Raw genomic sequence first — 18,067 nt, forward strand, 5'->3', positions numbered from 1 at the left:
CTTTGGCTGAACGAAGGGGCCTAGGGATGAATGACAATGGCACGGGACAACCTCAGCACGAAGATAGTGGCATGGGACGAATGATGATGACAGTGGCTGCGTACGAACGGCGGAGGGCAGCCCTCCGAAAGCTTCACACAGGCTCACTTCTCATAGAGGTATAAGTCCAAATATCTTTGTAACGACCCAAATTTCCTAATAAGGCTTAAGGGCCTTGATTAGTGTGCCGTGAGGGCATAACTGGATTTTATGTGATTTAAATTATTAAATGCATGATTATGTGATAAGCATGCTGTTGACCCACGATTTGGCCAACTGACACGGAGTCAAAATATGAATGATATGGACGAATGTAAAGAGAATAATGTAATGACGAAAGTAAAGAAAACACAGTAATTTATAGTGGTTCGGCCCCAGGATCTGGTAATGACCTACGTCCACTTAGAATTATATTGATATGAAATCAGAAGTGTGATCAGAGAACTTGGGTTCAATGAGTTTCAGCACTTCACCTAAAACAATACAAGTTTACTAGGAGAAATTCTTTATCTCTATGATTCAGCAGCCAAAAGTCCCCCTTCCCTTGAGCTATATCTTGCTATTTATAGGCTCAAGGAGGGTTACAAAATATTGTTACAGATATTATCCCCTGAATAGTGGGATATTCAGAAGATTGCATGAGATAAATTCGGGATTCACAAAGATCTTCCCATAAATGTTGCTTTGCCAGCGGAACCACCGACCAGACTGGTCGTGGTAAAGATAGGCTTGTCCTGCTTCTGGTGTGTCTCCTGGTCGATACTCTAGCAGACGCTTCAGGTATCAGCCACGTGTCAAGAGATTATTCGCCACGTCACAAATGCTAATTTATAGGATAACATTTGCCCCCCAAAGTTTATTTACTACGAAGAGTAAATAAACTTTGAACGAACGACCCTTCGGTAACCCCTCCTGACGTGTCAGAACCCTTCGTGTGTTCTTGAAAAAAGCAACCCACTCCTGTCTAATCATGACTTTTCAGTTCCCCAGAAATAATTTCGACGGCCATCACGTTCCCCCATACTTCGAAAAAGGAAAACTAATGATTATGCCTTTTTAATATCAGAGACAAACTTATATAAGACCACCAGAGCCATTTCTTTTCTTTTCACGCACGCCATCATTCTGCCAAAAACCCTAAAAACCAGAGCTTTACCTTCTCCGGCGAACGTTCTCTTGTGCTTTCAAGACTTAGACAGCGGGCTCCTTGATTTCTGAAGTCCTTTTTTCCACCTTCACGACCATTTTCCCTGGTAAGTTATTGAAACCCCGTGCTTCTAATTTCTCGTGGTGCATGCTCTTTAATGGTGTACTGTTTAAGTCTCTTCGCTTCTGGTTTTTAGGCGCCTGTAGATGGAACTTTTTTGTAGGCAGAGTAGGCTTATGAGTTAGTTTAAAACTCAGGATCATGCTTTTTTAGGACGTAAAACCAAAGTTACATTTCGATTTTTAAGCTAGTTGAAAAAATAATTTTTCCCGCCCAAAGGGGAGTTGAAAAATCTTTTCAGAAAACTCTTCACTTTCACCCTTTGATTCATTTTTCAAACTGTTCGCGTAGAAAGACTTAGTTTCTTGTTAGAATGCTGTTGTATAAAGGCTTAACTTTTATACTCGACCAGCGTTATTCTAAATGCCTTCTAGAATCCTCTAACCTCACCTCCCCATTCTTCTGTTTGCAGACTTTAATGCCAGATTTGTGGGGAGGTGAGAGACCCATCGACGACGACCTCCTCGCCCAGCTGCTCGAGGGAGAAGAACAACCAACCGATCGCGTTCACCAGATACCTTTCTCGTGAGCCTCTTCCAGACCACATCCTTCTCCTCCAATGGCCCATTCAAAGTCTTCTGCAAGAAAAGGCCCGAGTCTGAAAGTAACCCTACTTCTCCTGCCCAGCCTGGTTCGCAGGCTGGGGTTCCCTCGACCAGTGGTCGAGAAAATCTTGTTCCTGAACCTAATATCCAAACTAGGGCTCGCCCTCGTCATCGGAATCCGCCTGATGTCGAGTGGTATACCTCCCCAGCTAGTTCGGTGACCCCTCGAATGGTTGCCAACTGTTTCAGAAAATTCCCCCTCACGGGGGTAACCATTACTCGTCCTACTGCGGACCAGAGGGCTAACCGCCCATGAGGGGCGAACAGCGCCTGGTCCTGATACCATATTGAGGTGGGAGCTTATCTCCCTCTTCATCCATTTTTTGTTGGAGTGTCCAATTACTTTGGTGTCGCCCCTTTTCAAATAACTCCTAATGGATATAGGATGCTGGCCGCACTCTATATCCTATACAAACTTAACAAATGGCCTGAACCTTCACCTCATGAGGTCAATTACCTTTTTGACCTCAAGTCCAACCCTCAGCACAACGGGACGGGCTTTTTTCACTTCTGTCACCAGGAAACCGGCCAGACGTTCCTGAGTGGTACTACTCATGTCTCGAACGTGGGGAATTATAATAAGGAGTACTTCTTTACTCCGAACATAGCCAGTAACAACTTGGCCTTCACGAGAGGAGGTAAGAGCTTATCTTTCGCTGATCGATACTTTTCCCCAGAGTATATTCATTCATTTTTTCTCAAATTTGACCTGTTTTTCAGGCCCCTGGTTACGTCCGACTCCAATACCAGACATGGTGTTGAGGTTCAATGCTCTAGCCAGGATGTCTGATGCAGCGAAAAGCGTCAAGGCCCTGATCATTGAAAAGAACTTGAGGTCATCTGGCCTCCTGGCTCCTCGCCATGAAAATAGAGGGTCCGTGGCGGACGAAGCCACTGCCGAGGGGGTTCCCGAGCAGCAACCTGCTGTGCCTTCTCCCAGGAGGAGGCCTACAGGAGTTACGATCAGGGAACCCACGGGCAGCCCTTCTGCAGAAAGGCCTTCTGCTCCCCAAGGCAAGGGGAAAGAAAAAGCCACAGAGCCTGTTGTTGACTTGGGAGAGTCTTCTGATGACAATGGTAACGTTATTTCGCTTTTAAATGGTTTGCCAATTCCCTGTCATATGTTTGACGGGGACGGTAACTTTACATATGCTCCAAATCTAGGGCCAGACTTCTTCATGCCAGAAAATGAGTATATGATTAATAGAGTCAATAGTGTATCGACCAGTAGTTGTAGCTCGGGTATTTACTTTGTTATCTTCTTTCTGTTGTGTTACTTACTTTCACCTTTCTCTTTCCTTATTAACCTCTTGTGTTTACCTTCATGCAGATATGTCGACTCCCAACATCTTAGACATGTACCAGGCCGAGGAGGAAGAAGAAACCCCCCAACTTACACGGAAGCCAAAAAAGAGAACTGGTGAATCCAGTCGGGGCCCTCCAGCCAAGAAAAGTCGAGCAGAAGACCCTCCTCAGGGCACGCCAACTGGGCAAAGTCCTGCGCCAACTAGGCAAACTCCTACTCCCCCTCCAGCTCCTTCTGAACAGCAAACTACTCCCGCTCGTCCGAATCCTCCAGCTGCGCCTGCCAGGGAGCACCTTTCTCGCGAAGAGGCTCATGGGGCCAGACTGATGAGCCGTGCCATCCGATCCGCCCGAGACTGCCTCGATCGTATTGGAAAAGGCGAGTGTGTTAGGACCGCAATGGTTCAAGCTGAGGAGCTGCCAGTCGACCAGATCATGAATAGGGCTTTGAACGAAATCTCCAGCGTAAGTGCTTCTTTATTCTTTGAGTCTTTTAGTTTTTTAGTCTTCGTGATAAGTTCTGACTCCTTTTTCTTTGTGCACAGGCCTTACTTTCTGTGATAACTGCCCGCACCCGAGCCCAGGCTTACCTCGAGCAGGTCGAGGCAAAATCCATTGAGAGGTTCCAGGTGAAGGCGGCCGAGGAGCTCTCGGCTGCTGAGGCTAGGCACGCTAAGGAGTTAGAGGCGGTGATCCGAGAGAGGGATGCAGCGGTGACTAAGCTGTCCGAGGCTGAAGTTGCGAAGGAAGCAGCGGTTAAGTTGAGGCAAGAGTACCAGGAGATCAGCAAAACCCAGCTTCGCGAAATCAAGCATCTGGGGGAGGTAGCTAAGACCAAGGACAAGGCTATTCTCTCCCTCGAGGGCAAAGTGAAGCAGCTGGAGCTGGACAGCTCCAAGAATCTGGAAAAGTATAAGAGGACAACACTCCGTTGTTTCTACAATTTCATGAAACACAATGAGGGTGCTGACTTTAGCTACCTTTCAGAGGAAGTCCGAACTGCGGAGTTGGCTCGATGTGCTGCCCAACTGGCCGAGGAGGAAGCAAGAGCCGCGACCCCTGCCACTCCAAGCGTTGCTGGTTTGGAAGAAGGAGACGCTGTTGAGGACGTGACTAACCAGGATGTTGCTCAGGACCCTCCAGCCCCGAATGCCTCTTGATTTTGTATTTGTTTTTTCTTCTTTTTTGGATATACGACCCAAGGGTCGTGGTGTAAAGAGAGTAATTTCTTTTTTAAACTTTACTGCACGGGCAGTAAATCTTTTTTATTTGAATAGTTACATCCAAGCAGCGATGCTTGCGGTGTAAAAGCTTAACTCTTGGTGCTATAATATGATATTATAATACTTATCCGTATGACCGGACTTAGCATAGTACTTTGGCATGATTTAACAAAACATAAATTTTGAAAAATACTCTAAGTACTGTAGCATGCTTTCTCTTATTTTGTTCATGTGTTTACATACCTTAAAAGTATGCTTTGCTATCGATGTGCCTTATATGCCCCCCAAGTGATCGAGGAGCTTTAGGTCCTTGGTCATTTGCCTGGACCATAACCTGTTCGTAGTAAAACTGATACTTGTAATACAGCAAAATAACACACGTAATGAACAAATATTTGTAAATATAAATTCACAAAGGTTGGCAAGAATGACTGGCTGAGCACAGTCCCTTATAATCTCGTATTAAAAATGGACTAAACATGTCTTTACGAGTGATTCTGAAACAGAATCTTACATATACGAGCAGTTAGCCATACATCATGGCTAACCCTCTTTGCAAAACTTGTAAAAATTAAAAGAGAAATTTAAACAAGCCAGTCCTTTAAGAAGGGCTGTTCATTGATAATACTTGCGCAGGTGTTCTCCATTCCAATAGCGCGGAACGAGATCTCCGTTTAAGCGTGCAAGTTTGTAGGTGCCTGGGTGAAGGACTTCTTCAATCTGGTAAGGCCTTTCCCAGTTAGGTCCGAGCACGCCGGCAGTGGGGTCGCGGGTATTTAAGAAAACTCGTCGTAGCACCAAATCTCCGACGTTGAATTTTCTTTCTTTAACTTTGGAGTTAAAGTACCGGGCGACTTTTTGCTGGTAAGCAGCAACTCGGAGTTGAGATTTTTCTCTTATCTCATCGATCGAGTCTAAGGACTCCATCATCAACTGGCTGTTCGCATCCTGGTCGTAAGTCAAACGCCGATGTGAGGGGGGATCTAACTCGACAGGTAACATTGCCTCATATCCGTAGGCTAGAGAAAATGGGGTATGCCCTGTCGCTGTTCGATGAGATGTTCTATACGACCAGAGGACTTCAGGCAGTTGTTCTGGCCATGCCCCTTTAGCTTCTTCAAGTCGTTTTTTCAGGGTGTCCTTGAGAGTTTTGTTTACGGCTTCGACTTGCCCATTTGCTTGGGGATGTGCGACTGAAGAAAAACTCTTAATTACTCCATGCCTCTCGCAGAAATCGGTGAACAGGTCGCTATCAAATTGGGTTCCGTTGTCTAAAACTATCTTCCTGGGCAATCCATACCGGCATACAATGTTCTTGATGACGAAGTCAAGAACTTTTTTGGTTGTGATGGTTGCGAGTGGTTCAGCTTCGGCCCATTTTGTGAAATAGTCGACTGCCACAACTGCATACTTTACTCCTCCTTTTCCTGTTGGCAGTGATCCAATCAAGTCTATTCCCCATATTGCGAAAGGCCATGGGCTCTGCATCTGCTTTAGCTCGTTTGGAGCTGCTCGTGGGATCTTGGAGAACCTTTGACATTTATCGCATCTTTGTACGTACTCCATTGAATCCTCGTTCATTGTTGGCCAGAAGTAGCCTTGCCTTAGAACTTTTTTCGCCAAACTCTGCCCCCCAGCGTGATCTCCGCAGAAGCCTTCATGCACCTCTTTCATGAGTTCCTTAGCCTTTTCTGTCGTAATGCATCTGAGTAGTGGCATTGAATATCCTCTTCGGTACATAACACCGTCGAGCAGTATGTACCTAGCAGCCCGCCTTTGCAGAGTTCTGGCCTTGTTTCTATCTGCTGGCAATGTTCCATTTGTCAGATACTCCATGTAAGGCGCCATCCACGTATCCTCTGCACGAATCTCCATGTTGGCTTCGGCCACTTCTATGCTTGGCTTATTCAATCTTTCTACCGGGACTATGTTCAAGGTGTCAGCATCCTTTGCACTTGCGAGTTTAGCTAAGGCGTCTGCATTGGAATTTTGGTCTTGCGGAATTTGCTGGAGGGTGTACTTTGTGAACTGGGCTAGCACATCTTTCGTTTTATTAAGGTAGGCCATCATCTTTAATCCTCGCGCTTGATATTCTCCCAGGACTTGATTCACGACTAGCTGGGAGTCACTGTAAATATCAAGCGTTTTTATGCTCATATCTTTGGCCATTCTCAGTCCAGCGAGGAGCGCTTCGTATTCTACTTCATTGTTTGATGCTGCGAAGTCAAACCTAATTGCGCAGTGAAATCGATGCCCTTCGGGCGTTATCAATATCAATCCTGCTCCAGTGTGGGATTCATTGGATGAACCATCCGTGAATAGCTTCCACGAAGGAGTCTTGTCTTGAGGCATGGGCGCTTCAGGCTGTTTGCACAGCTCACTGTTGGGCATTTGGGTGAACTCCGCAATAAAATCGGCCAAGACTTGCCCTTTTATTGCTGCTCGCGGTGAATAAGTTACATCAAACTGTCCCAATTCGACTGCCATTTTAACAACCGTCCAGCCGCCTCAGGTTTTTGGAGGACTTGCCGAAGGGGCTGGTCGGTCAGAACTGTGATAGGATGGGCTTTGAAGTACAGACGCAACTTTCTGGAGGCTAGAATTAAGCAGTATGCTAATCTCTCGATTGGTGGATACTTCAACTCTGCTCCGATAAGCCTTTGGCTGACATAGTAAACAGCTTTCTGTACGCCTTCTTTCTCCCGTATTAATACTGCGCTAGCAGCAACTTCGGTAATTTCCAGATAAATATACAAAGTCTCTCCTTCGATTGGTTTTGATAGGATGGGAGGTTGCGACATATGAGCTTTTAAGGCCTGGAATGCTTGTTCGCAGTCTTCCGTCCATTCAAACTTCTTATTCCCCCTGAGTAGATTGAAGAATGGAACACACTTGTCAGTTGATTTTGAGATGAATCTACTCAGGGCAGCGATCCTTCCAGTCAGGCTTTGTACATCCTTGATTTTCTTCGGCGACTTCATTTCGATCAGGGCTTTTATCTTGTCTGGGTTGGCCTCGATTCCTCTTGAATTTACTACAAACCCCAAAAACTTCCCTGAGTAGACTCCAAAGGAACATTTGAGGGCGTTTAATTTCATCTGATACTTGTTCAACACATCAAAGCATCTCTGCAAATCCCTCACATGTCCTTCTGCCCTTTTGGATTTTACAAGCATGTCATCCACATATACCTACATGCTTACCCCAATCAGCTCCTTGAACATGTGGTTGACCAGTCGTTGGTAAGTCGCACCTGCGTTTTTCAGCCCGAAGGGCATTACTTTGTAACAATATAAGCCCGTATCGGTCTGAAAGCTGGTGTGATCTTCGTCAGGGGGATGCATGCTGATAAGGTTGTAACCCGAATACGCGTCCATGAACGAGAGGATCTCATGTCTTGCAGTTGCATCGACTAGCTGGTCGATCCTCGGGAGCGGGAAGCAGTCTTTTGGGCAGGCTTTATTGAGGTCTGTAAAATCCACACAGGTCCGCCACTTGCCGTTAGGCTTGGGGACCAGCACCAGATTTGAGACCCACGACGGATAAAACGCCACCCTGATGAACCCATTTTCTTTAAGTCTTTCGACTTCTTCTTTTAAGGCTTTTGATATGTCTTTATCGAGCAGCCTTCTTTTTTGTTGCACCGGTGGAAAGGCTTTGTTTATGTTCAGGACATGGCTGATTACAGCAGGGTCTATCCCAACCATGTCTTTATGCGACCAGGCGAAAACTTCCTGGTTCTCTTGCAAGAATTTCACCAGTGCCTGCTTTGTGGTAGGCTCTAAATTCTTCCCAACCTTCACGACCCTGGTTGGGTCTTTTTCATCGAGTTGGACCTCTTCCAGGTCCTCGATGGGTCCAACATTTTCTTCAAAATCCCCAAAGCGAGGATCCAAATCTATATCCTCACTTTGGGAAACACCCTATTTGGTGACGTTACCACCTGATTGGGCTTGTCTGTCTTCTGTCATCTGCAATCGATCTGGGGTAGCGCCCCTCGATGCTCCATTTTTTGCCTTTGTGATCGAGGCGTTATAGCACTCCCTGGCTTCCCTTTGGTTTCCCAAGACGCATCCTACCCCTGCGTCCGTGGGGAACTTCATGGTTAGGTGCCACATGGAGATGATGGCCCTCAGCTCAACCAGTATGGGCCTTCCAATAACGGCGTTATATGCTGAAGGACAATCGACCACTACAAAAGTGGTGAGCAATGTCCTTGAGGCAGGTGCTGATCCCATTGTTACTGGGAGTTTGATCATTCCAGCTGGGGCGAGTCCTTCTCCTGAGAAACCGTATATGGTTTGATTGCAGGGCTCCAAGTCTTTTACGGACAACTTCATGCGTTCCAGTGTTGACTTATATAGGATGTTCATTGAACTTCTTGTATCGACTAGTACTCTTTTTACCATCATATTGGCCATCTGGATATCCACGACCAGCAGATCGGAATGTGGGAACCGGACGTGTTGGGCATCACCCTCAGAGAAGGTTATCCCGTACTTCTCTGAGCGAGCCTTTTTCGACGCACGGTCCTCCACGGTCATCATCTCGATATCCTGGTCGTGGCGTAGAGTTCGAGCATATCGTTCTCTAGCTTTTTCGCTATTTCCCTCGAGGTGCGGGCCTCCACAGATGGTTAAGAGTGTCCCGGCTACGGGGGCAGGCTGTAATGGTGGCGAGCACTGGCGTGTGGACGTCTGCTCGTTGCCACCTGGAGCTTCTCGTTGGGAAGTTCCCGAGGCCCGTACGTACCTTCTCAAGTGTCCTTGTCTAATAAGGAACTCGATTTCGTCTTTTAACTGGTTGCATTCATTAGTGTCATGTCCGTAGTCGTTATGGTAACGACAGAACTTGGTGGTGTCTCTTTTCGAAATGTCTTTTCGAATGGGCCCAGGTTTCTTGTAAGGCACACTAGAGCTTGTGGCCTGGTAAACCTCTCCCCGAGACTCGATGAGGGCAGTGTAGTTAGTGAACCTAGGTTCATAACGATTACCCTTGGCTCGTTTATTGTCGGAGGTGGAAGGCTCGTTATATGGTCGTTTCCCACCATTTTTTCCATTACCGTTGCCGTTTTTATGGCCTTTGTCGTTGCCATCAGGTTTGGAACCATTGGCGGCTTTGGAAGGTTCGGCGGCCTTTTTACCCTTGTTCGAGGGTTTCCCATCATCAGCAATGGCTTCCTCGAGTTTTATGTAACGATCGGCTCGATCCAAGAACTCTTGGGTCGTTTTAACTCCTTCCTTTCGGAGACTCTTCCAGAGGGGAGAACAACGCTTTACCCCTACGGTAATGGCCATCATCTTGCCTTCGTCTCCTACTGTTTTTGCTCCAGCCGCCGCCCTCATAAATCGCTGGACGTAATCCTTCACTGACTCTCCGTCCTGCTGGCGGATTTCGACCAACTGGTTTGCTTCGGTTTGGTGCACACGACCCGCGTAGAACTGTCCGTAGAACTCCCTTACGAACATTTCCCAGGAAACTATGCTTGCAGGTGGGAACTTAAAGAACCACTCCTGTGCTGCTTCAGAAAGTGTTGCAGGGAAGATCCTGCACCGAGCGTCTTCGGACACCTTCTGAATGTCCATCTGAATCTCAAATTTATTCACATGCGAGACTGGGTCCCCATATCCATCAAAGTTCGGGAGCATAGGCATTTTGAACTTGCTGGGAGTTTCGGCATTAGCTATCTTTTGGACGAGAGGAGTACCTTTCCTCCTGTCGTGATCGATGTAAGAAGTCCTTCCTCCGACCAACTGCTGCACAGCCTGATTGAGTGCGTCTATCTGGGCTTGCACTGCGGCAGGAATTGTGGCGGCCTCCATGGCTGGGGGAATGTTCTCGCCGTGCCTTTCTCGACAATCGTTGAGTACATCTCTCAGGTCCTCCTCTCTTCTCCGTTGCTCGCTACCTCCGAGCCGGTTGAAGACATTATTTTGTTTGGGTTGCCCCCCAGCATCTTGTCTATTTGGTTGATCACCTTAAGGTATATGGCTTCTGCTTTTACCTCTATTTCCGTTTCTCCCATCAGCATTGCCCTTGCCTGAGTCAGCCTCATTGTACTCATGGCCATCTCTGAACCCTGACTGGCTATGATGAGACTGACTGTTCCCTCTGTGACCGTCTCAGGCAGAAACGCCCCGAGCGTTAGAGGGTGGCCTGCGCTGGTCGCGGTGTCCCCGTGCATCATTATGCCGCGGGGGTCCACGGACCGCAGAGCCTAGTTCCGAGTCCCTCCTGTTACCAGGAGGGTGGTGACCTCTGTTCGCTTGGTTTGGTCCATCATTCTCATGGCGCCTAGGACTACGGGGCTGAGGCTCGGCCCTATTCTTCCTTTGCTGCAGGGGATTACCCCGAGCAGCCTGAGATGGTGGATCTGCCTCGGGGTCCAGTGGGACTTCGTCATGGGGCATCTGAGGCTGCTCGGGCCTTTGCGGACTTGAAGGATGGATTGGTGGGCTAGGATTGGGACCCTTCTGAGGTGGCCCATTTTCAGGTTGGTTAGGCTGCGAGGCAGGTGCGGCCTGATTTCTTTCCAACAGCAAGGCTGCTTTGAGGGCTGCCATGGCCTCAGTCTGGTGGCGGTCCACCTCTGCTTGTCTCTCGCTCAACTCCGCCCGCTGACGATCAAGCTCCTGCTGCTGTCGCGCCATAACTTCTGCGGCAGTCTCTTGATTGGCCCTCAGACTAGCCAATTCTTCTTGCAACACGCCCAGGGTGCTCTTCAGCGTCGCATCGTCCATTTCCTCCTCTTCAAGATCTAGTTGCGGCTCATCTTCCGCCATGCTTGCGGGTGGAGGAGGAGGTGGTGGATTCGACGGTGAAGCGGCGGCAGTCTGGCCAGCTTTCCTTCCTGCTTTCGCCATCAGTTTTCTTAACAGCAATGAATCGTCCTCTCAATGAAAGCACCAGAATGTTGACCCACAATTTGGCCAACTGACACGGAGTCAAAATATGAATGATATGGACGAATGTAAAGAGAATAATGTAATGACGAAAGTAAAGAAAACACAGTAATTTATAGTGGTTCGGCCCCAGGATCTGGTAATGACCTACGTCCACTTAGAATTATATTGATATGAAATCAGAAGTGTGATCAGAGAACTTGGGTTCAATGAGTTTCAGCACTTCACCTAAAACAATACAAGTTTACTAGGAGAAATTCTATATCTCTATGATTCAGCAGCCAAAAGTCCCCCTTCCCTTGAGCTATATCTTGCTATTTATAGGCTCAAGGAGGGTTACAAAATATTGTTACAGATATTATCCCCTGAATAGTGGGATATTCAGAAGATTGCATGAGATAAATTCGGGATTCACAAAGATCTTCCCATAAATGTTGCTTTGCCAGCGGAACCACCGACCAGACTGGTCGTGGTAAAGATAGGCTTGTCCTGCTTCTGGTGTGTCTCCTGGTCGATACTCTAGCAGACGCTTCAGGTATCAGCCACGTGTCAAGAGATTATTCGCCACGTCACAAATGCTAATTTATTGGATAACACATGCTTATATGATTATTTGGATATATGAGATGCATAACTATGAGTATTAGTGTGCATGTACGCCTTGTTTAGGCTATAAGGGTATATTCATAATCTTGGCCTATTGAGGGTATAAATGTAAATATTTGTGATAAATTGTTGAGACCACAATATTATGTGGATATAATTGTAACTTGTGACACGGGGCGATCCTACTAAGTGGTTTAGCAGAAAAGTCATGGTGGGGATTTATACTCAGCTCGGGGTGAGTCTGGGGGTAATTCTGGAAATTTAGAAAATATATTGGAGATTATTTGATATTGAGGAATATAATTGGTGATTAGCTAGGCGTTAGAATGTAAACGGTAAATATTAGAGACACTCGAGGAATTAGTGGGAATTTGGAGTAATGACCAAAATGCCCTTAGAATGATGTAAAGGCTTAGAATTTATGGGAGGGGAAATTGGTCATTTGGTATAAAATTAGGGATAAGTATTACTCAGCTTTATGGCTTTAGTGGAAGTTGTAGAAAGGCTTAGAATTTAAAGAAAAGAAGAAGGAAAAGGAAATAAGGAAAAATAGAAGTCTCTTCTTTTTCTCGGTTTAGGATTTCTTCTCCATTTCTTGGGGCCTTTTGGAGCTGTGTTTCAGAGGAGGGCTGGGTCAAAGGTTAGCAATTGGGTTCTTGATAAAGCTTTAGGATTTGGCAAGAGTTACTCACCCAATTAAGGTAAAGTGTTAATGTTTTTCTTGAATTTCTGAGTTTTATTGGCATGGATTTCTGAAACTTGGTTTTGATGGAAATTAAGGGAGATAAACTTGAGGAGTTGATGACCTTAGGGCTGGAAGGATACTAAATATAGAATAAGTTCGAATTCCCCACTTGAGGTAAGAAATTATAAGCTTGAACACTTGAATTCTGGACTGTTCTGGTTCTCTTTTGTTGGGTTTTTAAGCTTCATGCTCAAACATGGTTTTTTCTTTGTTTTGGGGTGCATGTGGCTAAGTTCTATATGGTTGGGTTGTTTGGGGTGAGATGTAAATGATGGTAGGCTCATTTTGGGGTATAGTTGTGGTTTGGAAGAGTTTTGGTGGGTTTTGGTTCGAGGAATTTCGAAGGAGACAAATCTAGGAAGAGAACTGTTGTAACTAGTGTTGTAGCACTAGTCTTTGTGCGCTACAATGCTAGGCCTGGGCTGTTTTGGCATTTTGGCTCTATTTGTAGTGCTAAAGCACCCACTTTAGGGTGCTGTAGCGCTACCCTGTCTCCAGAAGGGGATTTTTGGATTATTTCTTAGAGTTTTTGCCCGAGGGCTTGGGGTTTGATTCCACCACCCCGTTTGGTGGAATTAGGGCTTCCCGAGGGCTTGAGATCAGCCTCGAGGTTAGATTTTTGGATTGAAGTTTGGTAATGGTTCTAACTTATGATCGTGACTAGGTGTACGCTAGGGCTCGGAAGGGATCTTGCTTGAGGGTTGTCATCATTGATCAAAGCTACCAGAATTCAAAGGTAAGAAAACTGCACCCGGTTATGTGATTATGTTGGTACTAAGAGCTCCCTATATCTGTATGATGTCATAGATGGTATTATTCCATGGGACATGTGATAAACGACCTAAGGGTGCCAGAATCAATATTTTTGCACAGGGTGTGGCTCAGCCACTGGTAGCTCAACACAGCTTGATATTCACTGAGCTCGGTTTAAGCAGGCCAGAGTTAGTGGGATAAATAGGGGGTGCGACCTAAGGGCGTCGACCCTGGTTATTATTTGTGAATTGGTTATTAATGTTAATTGATAAGCTTGGTATGCTGAATGTATAATTACATGGATGTTCTGGACTGTTAAGTATATGGCTATACTGTATGGATTATCTGATTGTTTGATTGATGATTGTGCTCTGTTATTGTGTTTTCTTGCTGGGCCTTGGCTCACGGGTGCTACGTGGTGCAGGAAAAGGCAAGGGTAAAGTGGACCAGTATTGAGTGGGAGAGCTTTGAGGCTGAATGTACATAGTCAGCTGATTGGTCGCCACGGCCGAGGAGTGGTACAAGACGGGAAAGCTTAAATGTCTGTTTTGCCCTAAGAGTGGCTAGTAGCTATACTTATAACCTGAAATTTCGTAAACTATCTTTTAAACGCTATTTCTTTTGGGATCCCATGTACTAAAATGTTTAATTATATGAAACGCAACTTTTGTGACCAAAATCTTTTAACTCTAGTTCAATTGTAGTTCTAGTAACACGTTTCTAACTAAATGACTTGATTAGCAAGTCTTGCACTGTGATAAATACACAGTGTGGCGGTCTTGGCTATCCAGGGTGTTACAATCTTGGTTTATCTTGTTTGTTTTTTTATCTATTGATTGCTTTTGTGTTATGTTTTTTTTGTAAATCTATCTTTTGTGGATGTTTATGACTCTATTGTTTTATTTTGATTAAGTTTTTAGTTTTGCATGTTTTGGATGGATTGAGTTTTGTCAAATCTCAAATGTTGGTTACTTTGATTTAGATATAGATAGAGATTTGTATTCCAACTCTTTTGTTTCTGTTGGATATTTTTAATTGGTGATGTTATTTACTTATTCTGGAGGTTGAGATTTATGACTTGTGAACATTAATTTGGATTAGATTTGGTGGGTGAGAAAATTATCATATCAATTTTCATTAGTTTCAGTTGCTTGGAAGTTATCTCTGCTTAATGCTCACGGCAGGTTTAATTTTGTTTCAATAATTTCTTGAAAATAATTATTTCTATTGCTGCAGTGACATTTTTCTTTGATTGTTTTGATTTGTCACACTAATGGGTCATATACTTAAATTTGTGATTGGTTACTTGGATCATTACTTCTCTGTTTTTAGTAAAAATATTTCATGAACTCACTTCATCATGCCATAGCTTTGTTGGTGAAATTGTGTTTAGTAAAGTAGTTTCATGAAATCTTTTTATTTTACTTGTTCTGAATTCATGTCTTGTTTATAGTATTAAAAAAATTCAAAACTATCTTTATTTTAGTTGTTTTTATTTAAGTCTTTTGTTTTTAGTAAAAAAAAATCAGAACTATCTTTATTTTACTTGTTTTGATTTAATGTCTTGTTCTTCATGGGAAATTAATTTCAAGGCAACGTGCAACTTAATTCTTAGAGTTGTATTTCAATTAACATTATGTATTTCCATTAATATTATATTATCTCATACATTACTATTTATTCATGTATCCATTTTCTTTGTCTTTGGCGCGGGCGGTCATGGGAAATTATATCACCATGAATGTTGGATTTTGGTTTGGACTTTATTTTCTACCTTCTTGTTTGAATGTGAATTTTAGCTTTTAGACTTATTAGATATTTAGACTCTGCAAATATATCAAGTTGGTCTTGTTGTTAGAATTTTAGTTGTTTTCTTTTGAAGTCAATAACATTTGCTAGCAGATGGTGCACGCAGGTTGAACAACATATTTTGTGACATTGGTCTTAGGATTCTTGTTATATATATGCCTTGGACTTAGCCTAGGAATCTTGGAGCTTTTAAATCATCATGTTTCATTCATCATATGTGCCTTTTTCACTGGCTTAGTACTTGATTGCAGTATGTATATAAATATATCTAAAATTTAATTCCTTGTAGGCCAAGTTTTTTGGTTTGTGATGTTCTGAATATTTTTGTTGCAGTTTTACATGGATTCAGAAACCAGAGGGATAATGGCAGTATATTCCACTAGACTGCTAATGAGAACTTCCGAGATTATATTTATTGCAATCTGATGCCTTTTGTTGAGGGTACAAGTTTCACACACACTTCTCATACACCATTTGGTTTGTCCTTTTATAAATAATGTAAAATTAGAACAATTTTAGAGTGACATTATTTGTAAGATCCATCAATAGAGTATCATATTGAAATATTTAGATTGTTATTAGGACATATAGTTGGTTTGAGTTTTTTTTATGTATTTATTTTATTTTTATTTTTATTGATAAATGTTGAAAGATGATATAAGCTAGCTTACAATACATGTTAATGAGAAATTTAATTTTCTTTTAATTTCTTTTGGCGTTTTTTAGTATTTTCTTTTAATACATTTTGGACACTCAAAAGAGATATATTATTTAAATTACAATGAAAATTGTAGCTGCATTTAAAAAAAAAAAAGAATTACTTAGGGCATGCAAAGAGAGTCCTAAAAAATTAATTTAAAGATACTCATTTGGATCTTTTAGGAGATGCATTGCAAGTCCTAAAAATATTATTTTGGGACTCGCAAAGAGAGAGAGTCCTAAAAGCTTACTTAAAGGCACTCAGCGAGAGATTTTAGGACTCGCAAATAGAGGACTCGCGCCCCGCGACTCCTAAAAAGGATTTTTTGTAGTGGTGGGTTACCATGAGAAAAAAAGAAGAAAAATGTTTTGTTTATGCTGTGTCAAAAAAATGGCAGTGTATCATTTAACTCTCACTTCATCTTTGCAAAGCCATTAAATAGACTCATAGGTATAACTAATAATCAAATAATATATTATAAAAAAAATCTTAAATTCGAAACCAAGTTTAAATTTGAATTTTAAGATAATTATATTATTTGATAAATTGAAAATATAAATAGAGTCAGATTTTATCACAAAATTTGAAGTTCGAATTTTAAAATGGTGACATTACCTGATATGAAATCTTAAATTTATTTTTTCCAAATTTTCGAATAATCAATTTAAATATCGGTCAAATAATAACTTTTTATATAAAACAAATTATAGATAAAAAATAAATATAAAAATATTTCAAGACATAAAATTGTCACAAAAATGATAAAATTATAAATTATAAAATCATAAAATTGTAGAATGGTATAAAATTTTCGTTAACTTCCTTTTTCTGTATTAACTTAATAAAACAGAACTTTAAGGAAATGCAGTAAAGAGCAAGAGATTTTATGTCGTTCAAGTTATTAATTAACCCTAGTCCACGAGGCTATCGTATTAGGATTGGTGAAGCCTGGTTGGGCAAGCTTCTATGGCGTTTCAAGCAGCGTTTTTGAAATGCTCTAAATACAAAATATACAATGATGCCCTAGCCCTATTTATAGGGGCTGAGAACAATTAATTCCCTTAATGGGAAGTTATCACAAAAATCCCCCCAAATGATTGGGATTAAAAGCTTATTAATACACTTTTTGTGATAGAGGTAATGGTGGGCCCGTGCGTATAGCACGGAGCTTATTCATGAGGTTGCAGCCCACAATCTTTTGGGGACACATGCTTCTGGTAGTGTTAGAGAGTGGCTGCGCATTTTCCCATGCCATGTGGCGCATTGGGACATGTAAGACAACAACTTTGTCAAACAATTACTTGTGGCCTAGGGTCTCTACGCGCGACACCTGGCGCTACCATATAGACTCTAAGAGGCACTACTATAATTTGGACATCAGTCATTGGACATGAGAGGTCGGTTCTCCTTAAACCGACTTAACACATGTTCATAAGTAGGTTTACACAGAACCGGCCTATCATGTTTGTCCAAAGTAAGCATGGGAGGTCGGTTGCACGAGAACCGACCTATTATGTGGACATGGTAGGTCGGTTCTGTGTGAACCGACCTCCCATGCTTATAGAAGACATAATAGGTCGGTTCATGCAAAACTGACCTACCATGTTGTCATGGTAGGTCAGTTCTGTGTGGACCGACCTACCATGTCCTACCTTGCTGACATGGTAGGTCGCTACTATGTGAACTGACTTATCATGTCTCATTATAAGAATTTTAAAATATATTAATTTATTTAAACTATAAATATATATATGTAATAAGCTATAAATATATATATCTATATATAAAAAAATATACTTACTAATATTACATAGATTATAATTTTTGGAATATAAATAAATTAATAAATTATTTGTAATTAAAACAAATTAATTTAATTTTTTATAAACAAGAAAGTATTTTAATTTAATAGTATTTATAATTTAAAATACAAAAACTTTATAAAATAATTTAGAGTATCTCTTTAATAATTTTTTAGATGACATGTTAGGTCTGTTGTGTGGGAAATGACTTCTCATGTGACATGGTGGGTCGGTTATGTAGACCGACCTACCATGTCATTATAAAAATACATTACTAAAGATACTCTAATATGTTTTATATTATTGAAATT

The sequence above is a fragment of the Humulus lupulus genome, chromosome 5, assembly GCF_963169125.1.
Source record: "Humulus lupulus chromosome 5, drHumLupu1.1, whole genome shotgun sequence".
Classification (NCBI taxonomy): Eukaryota; Viridiplantae; Streptophyta; class Magnoliopsida; order Rosales; family Cannabaceae; genus Humulus; species Humulus lupulus.